Source organism: Solanum pennellii, chromosome 5 (genome assembly GCF_001406875.1).
Source record: "Solanum pennellii chromosome 5, SPENNV200".
Taxonomy (NCBI): domain Eukaryota; kingdom Viridiplantae; phylum Streptophyta; class Magnoliopsida; order Solanales; family Solanaceae; genus Solanum; species Solanum pennellii.
This window is the reverse complement of record NC_028641.1, coordinates 23,345,260-23,368,052: the sequence shown is the minus strand read 5'-3', so window position 1 is coordinate 23,368,052 and position 22,793 is coordinate 23,345,260.

Genomic DNA, 22,793 nt, shown 5'->3' with positions numbered 1-22,793 from the left:
AGAATTATACAATATAAGAAACTCACCATTAAACCAACCCATGACCACCTATAAAAAATTTCTCAATATTTCATCATAATAATTCTCTTAAGTCGATAGCTAAATAATAATAACAACACAAGAAAACCAATGTTCATCCCTTACACAAACATGATAATTTAACCGATTACTTAAGCTAAAAGTTTGAAATATGCATAAACATGAGTTAATTAGGGTTTGGACATTAAAATCATCAATTAATAATAGAAGAAACACATTTGAATCATTAAAACACTTTTACAAGAAGACCCATACTTATATTCAAAGATAGAAGAGAGTAATGTTTGGAAACCCTTTTAAAATAATTTAGAAAGGACTCCTTGAATGTAAGAGGGTTCAAGGATGGATACCATGCCTAAAATTTCGGAAAAACCCAATGATTTTTATGAATGAACACATCCAACCATTCCACCTTTCCTTCTTTGAGTCTTAGCTCCTATGGTGACTTTGAGAGAGTTTTCTTTAGAGAGGGAGTTTGAATATTTGAAGTGAGGGGTCTTGTCTAGTTCTAGGACTTAAAACTAATCTAATATAACTGCAAAATCATAAAAATATCATCATATGGTCATAATAGAGTTGGGGTGAATTTACAAAATACCCCAAGTCAAAGCAACAGGCAAAACAACGTTTCTGGATAGCATCAACGACTCTCAACCATTTGACCGTGTGTCAATCGACACCTCGTTTTTGAGCATTTGTTTGTTGGGCCAGCAACCCTCAATACATGCATACCTGAAGGTCCAATCGACTTACAAAGTCGACGAGCCGTTGATTGGACAACATGACATCAACTGGTCTCGTTGGTGGACATTGCCAAGCAATTTTTGATTTAAGTCATGGGCCCTTCTCTTGGGCCCCTTGTGGGTCCTAGATGGGGTCGTTCTCGGATGTTAAAAGACAAAACATAGTTGTATAGGTCTTAGAATGTCCCACACAAATTTAGAGCAAAACAAACATGTAAAACTCACTCAAACACTTCAAAGCACACAATCACATTCTAAAGAACATTTTCCGAATGTCATTGACCTTTTATCTCTTAACTTGATCAAACTTCATACTCTAGATAAGAAAATCAATATAAATCATTTTAACTTAAAATTGACACAATAAAAAATAATGAAACTCTAGATAACATTAGCTCATTTTAGGGTATTACATCAAGAGTTTCCCTCACTACAAGTATCGATTCTATGTGAGGGACCTCAGATTAGAGAACCCTAACTCTTACTATGTGGAAGAGACAACCCTTTGAAATCAATTTGCATGCTTTTAGACATGAGATAATCTTAACCCTACGATTTTGAATTTCCTAACTTCCGCTCAAAAATTGGTTGATTTGGGACTTAAAGTTTCACTATCCTTGTACTAAAATAAACAGAGGAAAAGCAAGCATGCAACTAACACATACCTAATATAACATTAAAATCTTGCATATCAAATTCTATCAAGTTAACTGATGTAATTCTATTGACAAAGGAAATAGGACAACCTTTATATACTTTATTAAGAACCATAGAATCACCCCCCGGGGTACAAAAGCAAAAAAGGCTTATCTAATATGTCGTGTAGTATGTCAAATTTCTTCACTACAAGAGGGGTCAAAAAGGACAATGTAGCTCCCAAATCTAACAGAGCATATAATTTGAAGGAAAATAATTTTAACATACCGATGACCATGTGTGGTGAGCTCTCTTGATCACTTCTGGATTGGAGAGCATAAAAGCAATTTTTTCATAGGAGACTCCCAATTTGGGCACTTGTTTGAGCTTGAGCATTTTCCCTTCCTTGAGTCTTCATCATAAGGAAATATCTCTTTATGTGAGCACTCTTTCTAGAACCATAGCAATTACCCGTACCAATTCGGCACTTGCCATCATGTTTTTTCCACATTTTTTACAAATAGGTTTCTCAACATAAGAACCGCCACCTTTCTACTATTGGGGCTTAGGAATAGACACCTTACTCTTGTTTACCCTTGGATCATCAGGAGGATATTGGTTCGAAAAACATCCTTTTAAACATTCATTTGTCTTGCATCTCAAATTTACTCTTGGAAATATTCACATCCTCGATTTTTACCTTCCTCAATTTGTTCGGCATGGACCATTAGATGAGAGATGTCCATGCTATAAATCAACATAGCCGACCTACATTCATAAACCACAAGATCGGATAGTTCCAAGACAAATTTGTTCATCTTTTCCCTAGAATTCGCAACCATAGTAGGATCATACATGCATAGTTGAGTGAACTTGAGACTATACTCCTTCACGGTCGTATACCCTAGACAAACGATGATAAATACTTACATTTTTCTCTCCGTTTGTTCAAAGGGAAAGAAAATATCAAGGAAATCAATCTTGAAAAATCCCCAAGTAATCCAACCTTCTATAACCAGCCTCTCAACCTTCTATTGATCATACCGTTCTTGAGCACCATCTTTGAGTTGGTAGGCGGCTAGTTTCGCCTTTTGTTGAGAAGAAACACCCTTAACGTCAAGAACTTTGAACACTTCATCAATGAAACCATGTAGGTCCTCCTCCACCTTAGAACCAAAGAAAGTAGGGGAATTCATCCTTGTCAAAACCTTAATCATAGAAGCGGTACTGTTAGCATTAGTGTTAACCTGCACCCTTTCATCCCTAAAAATATGGGTAGCCAACACTTGAGTTAAGCTATGAATAGTCGACCTTATTCAACAATAGACATAGATCCTTCTTTAATAGGAACTTGAGGGTTTTGAGGAGCTTTACAGGGAACCACCTCATGAAAATTCTCCTCTCAAAACCTTTGAGCATTGTTCCTCTTTGTATTCATTTCCTATAACCACAGTAAAAATATTAGATGAAAATACTAGAAAAAGTTAATACTATTAGGAACAACTAAGGAATAACAAGAGAGTAAAAGTTCCTACGTATAACTTAGTCTCTCATTCATAAGTGTGGCGAGCTTTACAATTACAAATAAGACCCTACATAGACGTAGTTTAGTGAAACATCAAAAGTACGGTTTAGTTTAACCTAATTCTCTTATACCAAGCTTGTAATGACACAATGTAACCCCTAGCGTAACCGGTGTTGTCATCATCTAAGAGGACTAAGACAAGACTTTAGCATACATCATAGCACATCATAGTTCAAAAATTGAGGAAATACTAAAAAGTTTTAATTTATATCTACTTCATGAGGTTTACATAGACCTCTCTCATATGAAGCTTACGTAGGCTTCTCGCACAGGCAACGTAACCAACTTACAGGAATTCAGTCTAATACATTGTATCACATTTAACCATCTATAAAGTGAATCACACTACTTCGGCATATCCCTTAGTCTATTACAGTATGCCATATATGGTACAATGAACTCTCAACATGAGAATGGAATAATTGTTTCTAACATAGACAAAACTAATAAGGCTCTATGAGTTGGCTCTATCCTCGGAACTTATGAAGACTCACCAATTGACTTAGGAAAGAGCCAATGTTTTTCTTTAATAACCTCAAATATTCTCAATGGTCCGAACCTAAAATGATTGGGAAAAAGGGAGAAAATATGTGTTAGTAGAAACCATATGTACTAAGTATGGCTCCAATGCACAAAAATCACCAAAGCATGTGAAAAGGAAAATTTAGTTAAAATCATGTTTTCTATAAATTTAACTCAACAATCATATATAAGAAGCATAATAATTCTATTGAACGTAATAGCAACCCAACCTGTAAATCACGAAAGCAATATTTGTGTAATGACAAAGACAGAACCCCATAATACTATCCAAGGCCAAGTATCACATTAAGAAATCCAATTTATACTTATGACGTATTCTCTTAAAGTCATCATAACATGATTAATACATGTATACTACTCATAGCTTATCAATATAATCATAATCATCGTTACAATCATAGAAGAACACTACTAGAACCATACCTTAGGATTCCACATGTGCAATGAGTAAGAGAAGTCCCATACCCTCTCTCACCCTACGTAGTAGCCTCAAAGACAACCGTAATAATAGTTCACATTCTTGACTTGTTCATTTACTTTTACATTAGGGTAATAAGTGCAATAACCGACATGAGACCATGTGAGCTGCATCAAATCCGGTGTTCTACTCCCACACTAAAAAAAGAAGGTTAACACTTGCCTAAGGTGTGACCATTCGTATGTAGCTATCCAGGTGGATCCACTAATCTAGTATCGTAGGTAGGCATATATTTAAGGGTCAAAGGGAATGTTTCTAGAAACATTGACTTACTAACCTGGAGATTTCCATCTCGTGAGACAACACATAACTAGGGAATTCGGACTTACTAACGTGAGGAAACCCATATGGCAAGCTGGACTTACTAATGTGAGACCTCCATCTCATTTACATGCCCTTTCGGTTCTAAGAAATTATTCCCTTTAGTAATCATCAAACTCATCATATAATATCACATTAGTCTCTTCTACACCCCTATGTGAACAACTTATCGTAATACCTCATAGGAATTCATGAGTGCGAACTATACTTTCACTTAGAAACCACATAAAAGTGAATAAACCTTTGACTTAACACTTTATTTTAATCATTAGAACTACTTTCAATCATATAATATTCATACCATAATATACTTGCATAATTCATAAATAATTCAATAGTCTAGGGTTATGGATGAGGAATACGTATCATCAACATCACGACCACACATTAAACATAGAAGCATTAATATCTAAGTAACTCATAATTCGTAATTGAAATCAAGAAGAACCAATCAACATAACTTATTGACCTTCCAAGAACCTTCATACTTCCATTACCAAGAATACATAAAAACATACATAGACAATGTAAATTAACGAAGCAATTACATAATTAACAACAATGTAGTCAATCTACATATTCATAATCTTGAGAATTCACAATATTAACTCAAGGTTTTCATGAAATTGGAGAAAGGATATGGGTCTGGGGAATTCTCGTAGGAAATCATTAAGTTACCACTAATATATACTTAAACCACATTAATTCATAATAATTTATCACAATTTATTCATAATTTAGTTTTGTTAATGCAGACCCATAGGTAGAAGAAAAAACTAGATTCGGGGGATTTAGAAAAAAAATTTGAAGTCACCTCCTGGGGGAAGGGATCCTAAGTGTGAAAGAAACCATACCTTAAAGATGAATCACCACGAAATTGAGTATAAACTTGAAGAACTTTTTATTCTTCTTTAACCATCAAAGCTTCTTCAGTGGTGGATGAGTACAGAGAGAATGTAGAAAGAAGGGAGAGCATTGGGGATTTGTTTTGGGGGTTTTATTTGAGTGAGTGATTGTGAGGGAAAACTGAAGTAAAATCAATTTATAACCCTCCCCTAAAATACTCAAAAGATCCCTCACTTAGATTGACCATTTAATGAAGTCAAACTCAAATTTAAATTTCAGATTTTTCATCGGGGAACAAGTCCACATCGTAGAGATGCTCCCACAAATATTTCAAAAATAATTTTTAAACCAGAAGAGTCTACGATCTGGCTGTGTCAGAAACCATGATTTTGGCCTTGGATGTGCCGTGTCCGCGATACGGAATGGCTCCTCCATGCACAAAAGCTACTGCCTCTTGGCAGCCTTGTTGATAAAAAATGGGGTCCCTTGGTGGACCCCTCGGGCGATACTTTGGGGGTTGTACCTGCAAGTTTAAAGTCTATATATATTATTTTACCTATTAAAAGTATTTTTAAAAGTTTAATACATTATACAACACTCATAAACCTTCCAAGACCTAAGGATGTCACTAGTTCTATTTCACTACTTTCCGGACATCATGGTGGTTTTCTTAGCGTTTTGGTTCTAGCACTCCTTATACAAGTTTATTATACTTATTTAGGTATAAAATTCTTATAAGTCTTTTTTTGTGAAGCTCTATTATAGGTCATAGAGCTTCTGTGGTGTGTCACAGTAACACTTAAGAAATCCTGTAGAGTACCTAGGATAAGATCATTCTCACTTAATACAATGACATATATATAATGTAATATCTTCCTTTCCAAAGGTTATCAAAATTCTCATTTATGTAAATAAACACGAGAATGTACATACTTGACCTCTTAAAGATTACCTAAATAATCCTTATAACTACCTATGTTTGGATCATGTCTACTTAATCAACAAACTTTCCTAACTACAGTCATTCTTAAGACTTGTCTAGGTAAGATATGAAGTGACCATTTCTATGCCCCCTTCACACCTTAACTAAAAAAAAAAACATAAATACTCTAGATGAGTACTTATTAATTTAGAATGCTTTTTAACATGATTAATTACTTTCATTAGTTTATTTAAGATAATTCATCACATAACGACATTCAAGTAATGGTCTTGGAGAAGACCTAGGGACTCACTTACTAACATCTTCAAAGACTATTGTGAAATGTCTATATTGCATCCCATACCAACACGTACACTTCATATTACTTCTCCAACACTAGTAGGTATCCCATATGATGAGAATAGGCAATAACCAACAAATACCATGGTAGCAAAACATGGAATCCAGAGTGGTAACCTACTCCATTGGAAGGTTGTTCTACTTGCCAATGGGTAGAATTTGGACACATCCCATGTAGGAACATGGTTAAGTAATATGAAGGGTTTCTTTTAACTATAGCCTCATTCTTTAACTAGAGTTACTTCCCTTACAAAGCTGACTCGGTGGTAGCCTTTCTTCTCATAGAACAATTTACATTAAGGATCAAATGAAGAGGTTCCATATCTAGTTCATAACCCAACAACATTCACCCTACCAAAGAGGTCCCCTAGGGCTTCCTTTAAATAGCGGAGAGGATTGTTTAATAACTTTCCTAAGGATGATTTCATATCATTCCAGGCACCCAACATTAAGTCAACCATTCATAAAAGAAGGATACAATTACGACTTTCTACTTCAAGGATCATAACCTTACAACTAGGTTGAAGGTTCCACATAAAGGACCTTGTTAGCAACATTCAAGGTCTCATGTCATTCATACATACAAGACTAAGAGAATTTAGCATCCTATGTCAAGACATCTCATATTAACATTCATGCATGTATCAAGTATGGGACACAAGACACACCAATATTTCACTTTACCACATATATCATATCATTCTAGAAGAACATTGGAATAACCATTATCATCTATAAGTCACCCTATACATTACTATAGCATAATCAGTATAACCATCATTGACTCATATAGAAGAATCATGAATTATCTCTAAGACTACACACATAAGGACATTGTCATAGTCTAACATGATAACCTAAAAACATCAATAGACGAACACATACTTTCACCTTAATCAAATGTACATAGATATGATCATACTTCACATAAATTAACTAAACAAATCATCATAATAAATCAAGTAATTACCAACAAGGCCATGATCATCACAATTCATGAAGTAGCGCCCATGAGGTCACATCAATAACAATCATAGAAAATATCACTGCCACCATAGGTTGACCATACAAATCACAACATAATTTAGAGCTACATTAAATAAGATAAAGAGAAATAGTGCAACTGTATGACCCCAAAAATGAGTTAGGGTGTCTATATACTATCTTGTTTGTATTATTATTATAAGTTCATAAATTAATTATAATATGTTATATAATAAGTGTGTAAAGTATGAGGTGATCTTGAAGTCAAACATCAAGGAACGATCAAGACGTTCGATGACTAGTCAACTATATGGCTCATGTGTATATACATGTTTATACATTGTATTTCATGAGCTTATGAGGTCTTAACATGAGTTATAATGATTTTTATAGGAATTATATCGAGTTTTGAGAATTTTTGAGGTCAAACATCAAAGAACGTCCAATACGTCCAAAAGAAAGCCTTTAAGACGCTAAAGTGTGTCTTTATGGGGCCTAGACTTTTTGGACATGTTACGTGTATTTGTTTTTGCTGAAAATTATGTGGGAGGTGTAAGACTTACTAAGGTTTTTATTTATTTTGGAAACCTCCGAATACGTCTTCTAAAGGGCCTTGTAAAAGGGCCTACAAGAAGGACACGAGGTTGTCGAGACACTGCCTCAGCAGTGCAATCGACGAGCCAAATGATGCCGAGTTGGTTGAAAAATGGACCATTTGTGGGATATCGTTGATGGAAACTTATATTGGCCATGTATAAACAAAATACTAGTCAAAGGACCAATTGACGGAAGCCACCGATGCCCCGTCAATTGGCCTACTCTCCGTTGATAGTGCCGTCGATGGTGGCCTGGAACTGGTGCCTTCCGCACTGTTTTATGAAGGGGTGAATGAAAAATTTACCCCACGTCTTAACCTTACTATAATTGACTTATTTACCTATTTTGGGTTGTATATAAGTAATCTAAAACGTGACAAACCCATCCCCAACCCAATTCCCTCAAATTGAACCTTCCCTCCAAAATCAATTTTCTCTAAAAATCTCCATTGTTGTTGAAGCTCAAAAACAGCTTGTACATTGTATTATTATTGGTTATTCGCCAAGTTTTTCAGGTTTTCATGTATATAAATGTACGGTGATCATTCATCTCTCGTAATCCTTCCATGTAGAGAGTTAATCTCAATGTTTTCAAAGCGAAAATACGATCAAATCTCTTCCTCTTCAATCTAGCCATGGGTTCTTTCCCAAAACATTTTAAATGATAAAATCATTATTAATTGATGTTAATGGATTGATTTAACATGATTTTTATCCAATTGCATTATGAACCCATGTTTTTTCCCTAAATCGATTTAGTCATAACTTGTTAATAGTTGATTTGTTATTATCTTACATTGAATTTTCTATACCTAATGTTATTTACGTCAATTAATGTTGAATTGATAATGAAGGATCCATGTGGATCAATGTATGAAGGTTTGCAAATGCCTAGCCTAGTTATCAATGTGATCATTGTAATATGGGTACTTAATTGTATATAAATTGATTTCGATCATGTTAAGATGTTTGTATCTACTGTTTTATGTTGATATTAGGTTTGAATTATGGATATGAATCTCGTATGATCAAAGAAAATAAGGCATATATGAATTGAACTCGGGTCTATCAAATGGTAATTTGTGATCTTGATGTTTGGTTGGTTATTTTAGGGTAATTGGTTCATAATGTTGTATATTTTAAAACTGTATAATAGATATTGAATATATAATAGGTTATAATAATCGATTATGTGTTGGTAACCAATGTTGATTGTTGTTGTAAGACTTGATCCCACATTTCTTTCAACTGGAATTCCATGATTGTTCACTATAATCTTTACCTCTTATCAAATTGTAGTAGGATTTCATCTAAGCCATGGTATTTTTAACTACTTCATTTTCGGTGTATTATTAATTAATTTTGATAATGACAATTGGATAATCAAAGAGAGAAAGAATTGATAACAGAATCAACTTCCCTTCACATTCTATAAATTGATAATGCCATGAACATAATGTGATCTAAATGTCAGGGTAGATAAAGCATGATTCGTTTAAGTAATAATCTCTTTAGCGACTTCCCGACATATGAATTGTTCATAAACAAGGTGTATTGATAAATGATTATCAAATGGTGAGAAATTGGTAAGAATGCTTATCGCTTCTACTATTCTATATTAATGTAGTTGATGAAGCCTTGTATGGCATTGTGTGGTATGGTCCACGTATGGTCGTGGTGTTTACTTTATTCTCATTATATATGTGTTAAACATGGACTTGAAGGAAAATTTATGATTATATGAAGGAGTGGTTATGATTATCACCATATGTGTAACTTGTGTCTAGTCTTCTTCTCTAGTTTTGAATGTAGGTGATGTTACTAATTTTATGAGCATGTAAATGGATATGTTAATGTTTTATGTACTTGATGCCTATGATGATGTCTTATAATGCTATATGTGATGTAAAGGTAAGATAGGTACATAAAGACTAAAGCTGATGTACTAGCATAAGCAAGGGTATGGGACTTTGACTATGCATTACACATGTGCACCTTGATGGGATAGTTCCTAGGTTGGTTTTCTAAGGACATGCATAGGACTATATGAACATGTTATGAATATGACTTATATGCTATGATGTAAGTATATGATTTTTCGATGATGTAAGTATATGATTTTTTGAAGTATGAATGTCCGTAGTGTTTTGGATTGTTGATATGACAGTATTGCTCATATGGGTGCACATAAAGACTAGTGCACTGATATATCAACATGTGTTATATTATATGTTATGTGAAAGGTTTGCTCAGATATATGTATACACACACACATGAATGATGATCTAGTAAGATAGAGGACCCTGGAAAGGTGTGCTCAAGTGTATCCTAAACTAGATAGTGTTAATACATATTTTATGTCCATGTGAAAGGATCTTCTTAAATGATTTAGGTTGATGAACTTTCATCTATGACCTATGAGATAAGCATATGAGGGAATGAATCTCCTAAGCCTATATTTTTTAAAGTAGTGTAATAATGTCAATTCAATAAAGGGAACATAGCTTAGCAACGAGTGAACTTGAATATAAGTGTGTGTCCCTTACAAATTTGGAAAGTAAGGTCTACCATATATCTCATGAGGTGGATAACCACAATGTCTCAATAGGTATAAATAAGGTTTCCATAAGTGAATAACCATAATGCCCCATCTAAGTATAAAGAGGGTTTTCACATGTACCTCCAAGTTCCATAACTATTCTTGTCACATAGGACATACCAAGTGAATTCACTTAGTATGCTAGCATGTGTTAATTATCTACCTTGGATAGGTAAGAATGCCTTCCATTGGTGTAAGGCTCTACAACACCAAATTCCATGTTTAGCACCCATGGTTTTAGTGTCGGTTAAGGCTATAGTTACCCAAAAGAAAAATGGACAATGGAAGTAAATGAATAGGATCCTAACTAGGAGGACTTAAGGGAGGTTAATTACGATAGGTTGAAGTAATGAACCCATCTAGATATTGCACAAGTAGCTCGTTAGGAAGTCCTAGGAAGGTGACCAAATGCGTATGTTTATGACTATGTGTTTATGCATGCATGGTAGTATATGTCTATTTGTGATGAAGATTTTCATGGTATAAATCAATGTGATGTGGTATTATTATTATATGCACTATGTGAGTCTTAAAGATTATATGATGAAGATTGTTGATACGAACGAAGATACCCTTATATGCTATTGTTGATGTATGAAGTGTTAAGGTTTGTGGTCTGATGAAGGGTTTACTAAGAATGTATAGGGTTATGGGGATTCATATGTTAATTGTACTAGTAGAAAAATATTAAAGTCATGAAAAAGGACTAATAATGATATATGCAAAGTGAAGTCATAATATGTGTAAGTTGATGTAGCTTACTGTGATGTTCCTAAGGTTCTGAATTAACGTGTCCACCATGTGCGATACTTATATGATGATATGTGATGACTTGTGTAGGTTGTATATATGCTTTTCTTTGTGACTTTAAGGTGATGCATTGCACCAAATATCAGTAGAGGGTTACTTGGGAGGTTAATGAATAAAAGAGATGATAGTTAACTGTTAAGGGAAATTAGCTCATTGTATTGTGACTTGAAAATGTCATAAATTCTTTATGTTATCTTATGTGATATTTGGACTTTGAATATTTCTATATGAAGTATGTGAAAGATATAAGTGTAATTGTCTAAAGGTTTTATAAAGATTTACTCAAAAATGCATGAAGTCTGGTTTTCAATAAAATGTCCCTTTTAAATGTATGCTTTTGCATGGTTGCCATACTTAGTGCATTCTTGTACTAATATCATTCTTCTATACTTTTACAAAAAGTGTATGTTATTCATGCTTAAAAAGTATATCTATAATTGAGGAGCTTGATAGATTATTCCCAATTTCAAGGAAAGGGGTACTTAAGTTCCAAGGATTCCCTACTCACGTCTTACTATAAAAGTTTATTAAATGTTGTATAGTTATGTTTATTTTATAAGGGTCGTGTCCTTAATGTATTCTAATGTTGTTGAGTCTAAGATGTAAATGAGACGTAGATTCTAAGTATATAATATGATATTTTGTATATAAATTTAGTTATGTTTCGAGCATATGATGTGCCATGAATAGTTTTAATTTTTCTGCTAAATTTACTATGTCAATGCGATGAATGATAACTATGGGCTTCTATAAGACCTCCGAGAGGTCAAGTACTCCATGTTACTTGTGGGGGGTGCTCCCCGGATGTGATAGCAGCGTACCACAAATTGATTCTCATCACTTCAATCAATAGCTATATCATCCAATTCAATACCAAAAGACCCTTACCCAAGGCCATGATCATCAATTCAATACAAAAATCATAATACTCAATGATTCTAGGTAAATTCAATATAGATTTATAAATCTAAGACAACCTATAAATCAATTTAACACAATTCATCTATCATTCGATAGCCGAATAAAAACTATACTAGAATTGATAAGCATTAAGACAATATCAAGTCAACCACAAAGTAGTAAAATACTAGGGTTCATGAAGTACATGGGTTCATAGGTAAATTGTGTTAAAATCACCTAATTAACAAGAATTCAACTAATATACAACTAATCAAGACCTTCAATGCAAGAATCCATGCATATATTAAAAAACTAAACAAGTTCATCTTTGAAAAACTTAGAAATCTCTTTGAATTTTGGGCTCCTTGATGAAGAGATTTTCAAGGATAAAAAAACATAACTCAATGAATCTAAACCACGAAATTGATGAATAATCACCAATAAAGTCTTAAATACAAGCTCCTCCTTAAGTTTTTGCTTCAACGGAGAACTAGAGAATTTTGTAGATAATTAGGCTTTTGATTTTTGACAAATGAATTCTTCTAGGAAATTAGGATTTATAAACCCTCTTAAAATACATATAATACCCTTAGGAAACTTCAAAACTCTTATTTGGACTTGGGGTGAAATTACACTTCACCACTTGACATAACAGTGAACCTGCGAAATTGTAGGCTTAACCTAATACTGATCACCTACGGACCGTTACCCAACAAACGACCGTCATGTTGGTCCTGGTTTGGGTCAGAGACTATTCCAAGGGTGTACCTACTCCCATGCCTAATGTTCAACCTATTCCCCTCACCTACGGGATATCGACATACCTACTGGTCGTCGATTGCCATCCGTATGTTGGGCTTCTTTTGACAACTTTTGATCTTTGGAAGGGTCCTTCATCAAGGACCACTGGTTGGTCTTGGGGGATGTTTTCACGGACGTTTCAAACTAAAATACAATCATATAAGATTTTAGGACCTCCCACATCAATTTCATCCAAAACACACACAGAATACTCAACGAAACGAGGTTATAGGGCACACAAAGTGATTTCGAGGAAAACCTTTCGAACGTCATGGACGGTTGACCGCCAAAATTCATGAAACTTAATACACTGCCTATACACAATATTATATATCATATAAGGATCCAATAAGATTATTACTAAAACACATAATCACCTAAATAAACATAAGCCATATAGGTGACTAGTCGTCCAACGTCTTGGTTATCCCTTGACATTTGGCTTACAATTAAACTAAATCTTTAGGAACTCCCTCATTACAACTTTATAAAACATTTTAGAACCATAGACCCTCATGACAAAAATTTTAGGCTCTAGCTTCACTTAAGTCGTTCAAGAGGTAATACAATATATATGGTCTTGACTTAAGGAATATATGCTTATGGACTTGTATTGGTTCTTGAATGTGCATAAGTCTTTTCAAAGTGACTTTTCATGCTATAATGAAATGTCTATTTATAGAATAATTCTATGTTGTGTGTGTATGTTTTCCCATACTTAGTACAAGTGATGTGCTAACCCCATTTCTCCCTTTGTCACAAATATTTTAGGTTCCAGTCGATGAAGGGTTCATGACAACTTTTGAAGGATGACTTGGATCCTCATTCTATAAGTTGGTTAGTTCCTCATCACTTCGAGGACAATGCCACTTTATAGCATTTGATGTTGATTAGTCTTAAAGACATTTTGTTCATTCTCTTTCATTTGAGTAATAAGATTGTATAGCCTATATGTTGCTTTTATGGTATTAATGTATGAGCTATGCCCAATTGTTATACTCTTTTTTATATTGTAATGATATGATATATTTGCTTTACTACTATGTTATGTATCGTATATATGTGTGTGTGTGTGTGTGTGTGTGTGTGTGTGTGTGACAATAAAGTAGAAGACTATGTAATCTGATTATACGAAGGGTCTATGTATACTCGATATGAATATATTATGTGTATGCAAGAGGTCAACGTAAACCCATGATAAATATAGAAGAAAAGTTCTAAATTTTTTGCATTTTTTAGACTATGAATGTAATGATGAATGGTACAAGGCTAGTTCTAGTCCTCTTCGAGGACGAAGATATCGGTTACATCTACGGGTACTTCCCGGATGTGACAAACTTGATATTAATGCATGAGGTTTAATATCTTTAGGATTGATGTCTCATTATACTACGTATGTGTAGGTTCTTATTCATAATTGTGAAGCTCACCAAGCTTATGAATCAGAAGATATATGATGCTTAGGGAATTCTAATTTTCTTGGAAATCCAATGTCGTGCCTCTAGAGTCTACTTTATGTGTTCTTTCACCTAAACCTTGGATGGTGGTTATAGGTATGTAAACTCGAAGGATAGCCTCACGAAGACTTGATGAAGAGATTTCTAATGCTGGAGTTTCTCCCTGTGTAAATACAAATCCTCCTTTTGAAGAGGTTGCTAATGATGATCAACCATTACTACTTAAAAACAATATGCCACTGCTCAATCTTAAGCCATGACGGCCCAAGATAACCCGAAGGTTGTAACCGGAGGGAACCAACATGTTGGAACCTTGGCCTCCCGCTTGAGGAATTTCAAGGATGAATCCCTGACTTTTTCTAGGTCCAAAGTGGGGAAAGACCCCCAAGAATTCATTGATTAAGTCTACAAAATACTCTATGCTTTGGGCTTTACTACTAGTAAAAAGGCCAAGCTAGCGACCGACAAACTCAACGACATGGACCAAATTTGGTACATTCAATAGTGAGACAATAGGACTTTGAGGTTTGGTCGGTGACATGGGAGATTTTTCAGTAGGCTTTTCTTGATAGGTTTTTTCCATGGAAAAAGAGGGAATCTAATGTGAAATAAATCATCAACTGTCATCAAGGAGGTATGAGTGTGCTTGACTACTCTTTTAGATTTACGAAGTTGTCAGAATATGCTTCATGATGGGAGTGTCCAATGAATTGAATAAAGAATGTGGTTCATCTATGCTACATGATAAGATAAATTTATCTCGTCTCATGGTTCATGATCAACAAGTGGAGGAGACAAGGGTTAATAAGAAGAGTGGAGATGTGAATAGGGCAAGGTCGTATTGTCATATCTGGGGGATCACCTCCTAGACGTAACCTGGGTCGTCGTCTTCATCGAGGACTAAGAATATCCTCTAAGCTTACACCATTACATTCACAATTTAAAATGATGAAAATTAAAAAAAATTCTTCTATCTGTCATGAGGTATACATAGACCTCTCGCATACACATAATATAGTAATATCGAGTATAAATAGACACTTCTTATAAGAAGATTACATGGTCTTCTTCTTTTATTGCACATATATATTTAAGATATAACATAGTCTTAAAATAGGATGTCTCATATAATAACCATCTAAAAAAGAGTAAAACAATTTCTCACAGCCCATACATCAATATAACAAAAGCCACATATACGCTATAAAATCTTTAGTATTCAAATGAAAGGAAATGAACATATTGTCTTTAAGACTAATCAACATCCAATGCTAGAAAGTGGCATTGTCCTCAAACTAGTGAGTAGCAACCCAACTTTTAAAATGAGAATCCAAGTATTCCTTCAAATGTCGTCACAAGACTTCATCGACCAAAACCTAAAATGTTAGGGAAAAGAGAGAAAATGGGGTTAGCACATCACTTGTACTAAGTATGAGACCATACCAACCAATAAGACAAATTCATTAAGTCAAGACCATGTACATCACAAGACCAACAATACTTTGTTTTGTCTAGCCAAAATGCATATAAACATAATTGACCACATAATCAAGAAAACTATATCATTAAGTTATAATATCAAGAACCATGTATAAGAATTAATAACATCATAATCAAAGCAAGACAAATATACATTAACCCTCATTAAGTCCGCTAGAGCAATGAATGAGCAACACACAATAACCTTACTCAATCAAGTAAACCCAACAAGAACCATAAACAATGTCCAACATCCCATTACTTATCATTAAGAGTACATAGCATCATACTTTAACAATAGAGACCAACATATATTTATAAGTGAAACCAACATCATATTAGCATTATCAACATGTAAGATCATTATATACATATCATTTACATACATAAGCATATAAATATATAAGAACATCCTTATAACACTTCCATTAGGGATAACTAGTTCAATGTTTAGGTAGAGTCCCATATCATACTCAGACTATGTGAAACACCTTTGGCCATCCAAGTTAGAGTTCATTCAATTATTTCATTTTACCTTTTGGGAACATCTTGCCTTAACCAAAATATACCAAATGAGCTTAAATGGAATCCGGTTTAATGGAACCCAACACCTAAAGAAGGTGGAATACTTGCCAAGGTAGTACCAAAACATGAACATAGCATCTAGGTGGATCCACTAGCTGTTATTCCTATGGGTGAAACATAGTTCAAGAACTAGGAAACATAGTTGGGACTCTCTTTATGATACATCAATTATAGTCTCCAATCTCATGAGTACTATTGTAATCCTACCTTATTTATGTGGTAAGGAACACTTCTCATTCGAGTTCATCCGTTGATAAGCTAGAGTCCCTTTTGTAATGTCTTTAAGCCCTTTATTAATCATGATTTTTAATGCTGGTCATAGGGTCTAGATTTATAAAATCATCATCATCATAACTCAATAATAATTTCATGAGTATTGTACTTTCATTACAATTCATACATGTGAGGTTAGAACATTTACATATCACATCATGATAAGGAACATTGGTAAGTTATCACCATCAATTTAACATTTACGTCTTATCCAACAATCACAATCCATAGTTCATGAAATTTCAATTAAAAATCATACCAACCCCATCAATCTTAATATAAGGTATACTTCAATTAAACATGATAGCTCAATCATAAGTAATCATAATTGAAGTAAAGAATCGAGATCACAAGACTTACCCCAATCTCCTTCATAAGAAATCATCAAGGTCTTACCATAAACAATCCAATTCAACCGAATAATGGTATAATATCATCACAAAATAGTATCCAACATAATAATTTAGTTAATTGATTCACTATACAAAAATTCCTCACTATATCATAGAATTAGAGACTTAGGTCATGTTTATACTCTACTTCACAACCTAGGTCAATTACTCAAGAACTAGCATAATTGGATTACAATATATCACAATATATTCATATATTAGCATGATAACAACATAGGATAATAATTCACGCACTAACAAAACCAATTGTATAAATACTATACAATTAAATTCAAGATCACAACCTAGGGTTAACGGGAAAAGGTCATCTTCCACAAACTTAATCAATGTATCAAGAATAAGTATAATTTAATCATAATAATTCTTAATACAATAATAATAACCAAATGAAAATATAAACAAAGCAATTACAAGATCATTTTCGTATTGAAAGAAAACCCACTTGAATTTCATACTTTTGAAATCAATTTGGAGGAGCCCTTTGGGGAAAGAGATCCCAAAGGTGAAAGAAATACCGTACCTTACTAATTGATGAATTTTGATGGAGAAACTTTAGCCTTAGCATTCCTAAAACACAGATTTTTCTTGGTCTACAATGGTGTTTCTTTGGGAGAGATAAAGAAGAGAGAATGGCGGAGCAATTTGGGTTTGGGAAATTATGAGAGTTAAGTGAGTTTAAAGATTAGGGTAGTTTATATAAGCACTTAACTAACTTAATTAAACACACCATAATAACTAATTAACATCCTGACTAAAATGAATAATTAAATTAAGTTAATACAAAAAGGAAGCGATATCGGGGACTGACCTACGACACCACAACTGATGGGCCGTTGGTCAGTCCACAGGCAGTGTTGCCTTCTGTGCTGCATGTCCGTATTTTTGGGATAATGACTATGCTATTGGCCTATTTAATGTATTAATTACTATAGAATAATGTTATTACACCCATTGTTGGGTTAAATTGGATAGTTGATGGTAAAACCTTGGATGATGGCTTGTGAAGGAGATTTGGTAAATCTTCTTATCTCAATATTTTCTTCAATTATGATTACTTGTGTTTACTGATGAATTTATATTAATTTATACCTTATGATGAGATTGATTAGGGTTGCAATGATGTTAAATTGGAATGTCTTCAATTATGGCTTGTGAGTTGTTGGCTAAGATGTATTGACATAAGGGTGGTGATGAATTTTCCTATGTGCCTTGTCATTATGTGACTCTATTAAATGTTTTACCCTCACATGTGTGAGTTTTAATCAAAAGGACAATAATCATGCAATTCCTATTGACGTATGATGATGAATATACAAGGGGTTAGACCCTATGACCTAAACTATTTTATAATGATTAATAAAGGCTTAAATAAATTTCAAAAAGGATTCTAACTTAGCATCGAGTGAAGTGAATTTATGATTGTCGCTTCCCACAAAGAGAAGGTAGGATCACTAATCTGCTCATGAGATTTAAGACTACAATGCATGTAGCATAAAGAGGGTCCCAACTACATCTCCTATTTCTTGAAGTATGTTGCGCTTACAGGAATACTAGCTAGTTGATCCACGTAGATGCTATGTTCATGTTTTGGTACTACCACGGAAAGTAGTCTTCCTTCTTTCAGTGTAGGGTTTCATGACACCGGATTCCTCATTATCTCATGTGGTGTATATCGGTTAAGGCAAGATGTTACCAAAAGGTTAAATAAAGTAATAAAATGACCTCTAACTAGGATGACCTAAGCGGATTAGCTTAGTCTAGGTATGTGTATGGGACTCTACCTATACATTGCACTAGTTAGTCTTGAGGAAATTCATAGAAGGATGTTCTTATGTGCTTATATGCTCATAAATTTTAAAAGATATGCATATGTGGAACTTAGATGTTAATTACATTGTGTGACATTGGATTCACATTTGAACATGTGGTTAGTCTCCAATGCTAAAGGTTATAATGGTTACTCTTAATGATATAATATGTGATGTTGGTCATTGCTTATAGTTCTTGTTGGGTTTACTTCATTGAATGAGGTTATGGGGCCTTCTTAGTCAATGCACTATTAGACTCAATGGGGGTTCATAAGTGATGGTCTTGCATTGGTTAAGATATTTTGAACTATTATACATGCTTGTTGATATTATAAATTGAGATAGAGTTGTCTTGATTATGTTCTCAAGTATGTTGAAATGCATGTGACTTGATTAGACTTGGTATTGTTGGCCCTGTGATGTGCATGGTCTTGACTAATGCAATATGTGCTCATTGACTTGTATTGGTTCTTGAATATGCATAATGCTTTTGAAAATGACATTGCATGCTTTAATGAAAAGTCACTTTTTAGCATAATTTCTATGTTTTGTTCTCATATTTTCCCATACATAGTAGAAGTAATGCGAAAACACATTTCTCCCTTTGTCCAACTTTTAGGTTCCGGTCATTGAAGGGTTCATGATGACTTTTGAAGGAAGACTTGGATCCTCATTCTCCATGTTGGGTCGGTCCTCACCACTTCGACGACAATGCCACTTTCTAGCATTGGATGTTGAGTACTGTTAAAAATATTTTGTTCATTCTCTTTCGTTTGAGTACTAAGATTGTATTGCCTATATGTGCCTTTTATGGTTTTGATGTACGGGCTATGCCAAACTGTTATACTCTTTTAAAGATGGTTATGATATGAGACATCGGTTTTAATACTATGTTATATATCATATATATATATATATATATATATATATATATATATATATATTCCATATAAGTAGAAGACTATGTTATCTTCTTATACGAAGGGACTATGTATACTCGATATGAATATATTATGTGTATGCGAGAGGTCAATGTAAACCTCACTATATATATAGAAGAAAAGTTCTAGGTTTTCCGCATTTTTAACCTTTGAATGTAATGATGGATGCTAAGAGGCTAGTTCTACTTTTATCCTTGGATGACAACGCCGGTTAAATTTAGGGGGTACTTCTCGAATGTGACACCTTCCATATCTTGGCTGCTGCAAGCTGCCATGCGTAGCTTGCTCACAAATGTTTGGGTCCTCATTAAGGACCCTTTGAGTGGTCCTTGGGGAGTCCTTACTGGACCTTTGGACCCTTTGTTATATGTTTTACCTATTTAAATTCTTTTTACAAGTTTTGGACTTCATTTGACACTCCCAAACCTTAACGACACATCGGGACATCCTTAGTTCAAATTAGCTAGTTTCCAGTAGTCAAGGTCTTTCTTTGTTTTATTGGCTCTAAACTTTTCTGATTGAGTTTAATACATTATTAGGTCTATAAACATCATTTTAAACATTATTTACTAGGCGAATCTCTAGTCTTAATCATGGAACTTCTTGACTTTACATGTCTAGAGCCTCACATGTGATGTAAAAGGTTAATGACATCTTAATAAAGTATTTTAGAACGTGTATAGTTGATTTGAAGTAGTCAGTAGGCCAAACATCCTAGATATTCCAAAGTTAGTCTTTAGACGTGCTAGTGTGTCCTTGTATTGTTTCCTTGTACTTATGTGTTGTTTGGAGTCTATAAATAGTACAGGTAATTCTAGCATACTAGTAGACATGTTTAGCTCGAGGACAACCCTAAGGTCCCTTAAAGAGGACCCAAATGCTGGATAAAGAAGCTGCCCAAGGCAGCGTGCAACACCATGATTGGGAGTCCCTGACGTGCTGTGCGCCTGTAAATTTAACTACATGTGCTTCGATCAACCAACACAAGGATAAATTGTTCAAAATTATTTTTGTAAAAATTAGAAGCTGCCTCCGTGAAGCACAAAAATTTCCCAAATTTGGTTCTGTCGTTTTAAAGTGAAGTTTGACATTTTAAAAGTCCCATAAGTATGGGGTTATTTTGGTAACTTTAGGAGTCGGTTATATACTATTTTGATGCCCTATTTAGCCCCTCTACCAAGTAAAAACCCCATTACCCCATAATAAATCACAAATACCAAAGATCTCTTCTCTTTAAAATTCTCTCAAACCTCCATTGGAGGAAAAAGTCAAGCTCAAAGTAGAAGATTAATTGTGGAATGCTTTCTTCTCTAATTGCGTGTGATTTTTTTCTACTAAGGTATTAGGATCCTTCTTCCTTAGTTATCCATTCATCTATGGAGTTCCTTTAAAGGTTTTAAATGAGATCTCATGATCACACTCTTTATCTTTCTATCTAGCCATGGGTTTCTTCTCAAAATGATTTAAAAGAATGCTTATGATAAATAGATGATTATATATTGTTCTTAATGTGATTTTCAATATAATTTCATGAAGAACCCATGATGCTTCTCAATTCTCAATTTGGCCTATATTGTGGGTGATGTGATCTTCTCGAGGTGTAGTTAGATTGTGATTTTTATTATGTTAATGTATCTATTACTATTGTTTTCCATATTGAATTTCTTATGAATTGTTGTCAATTAATCAATGATGATCAAAGCTTGGAGAATTTGTAAGATTTCCCTATTTCTCTATTTTGTATAGAATTGGTAGTAGAAAAAGTGGTGAAAGACATTGTGTGGTATGGTAAACTTATGGTGGTGGTGTTTATCTTATTGTAAATCTCTATGTTTGTTGATAATTTCCTTTATGGCGAGTTTATAAATTATGAAGTTTGGTTATAAGGATCACACAATGTGAAGTATATGTCTTGTCTTTCAATCTAGTATCATGTGCTAGGTGTTGATGGTGCTTTCTACATTTTAGTGAAATTGTTAGGTTTTGGTATGGTCTATGTTCTGCAATTGATGAAGTGCTAATGGTAAATAACCCCCTACCTATTTACCCCTATATGAATGTGTGATCCTAACTAATGTTTAGTGTCCTAGATATAATGTTGAAAATGTCTTGTCTCCTATGCTATGATGTGGTGGTGGTCTATGAATGAGTACGTATTGTGGTCTTAAGAGAGTGGCTGTCTCATTTTTATGTTGATAGCCATTATGTGATCCTGATGTATAATGTACACACACACACCTCATGCATGTCTATGAGTAGTAAAGATTCATGGTGTCTAATGAAAGGAGAATTCTCATATGCAGTAATGTCTACTACTATGAATATAAATTATATGGTCATGAAATGTATTTTAACTAGGATTACTTGATAGGTATACTAGTGTAGGAAAGGGTATGGTACCTTCCCAATGCATTGCACATGTGTACTTTTATAGGATAGTTCCGAAGGTGGTTACTCTATGTACACGAATATGAATGCATTGTTAAGCTATGAAATGAAAGTACATGATATGACGAAGTACGAATATCTGTAGCATCTAAAAGTGTTTATGTGAAAGGTGTTCTCATATAAGTACACATACACACACATGAAAGCACATCTATGAAGAATGCATGATAATCTAGAAAAGTAGGGTATTTTGAAAGGTTTTACAAATTGGGCTCTAAAATAGATT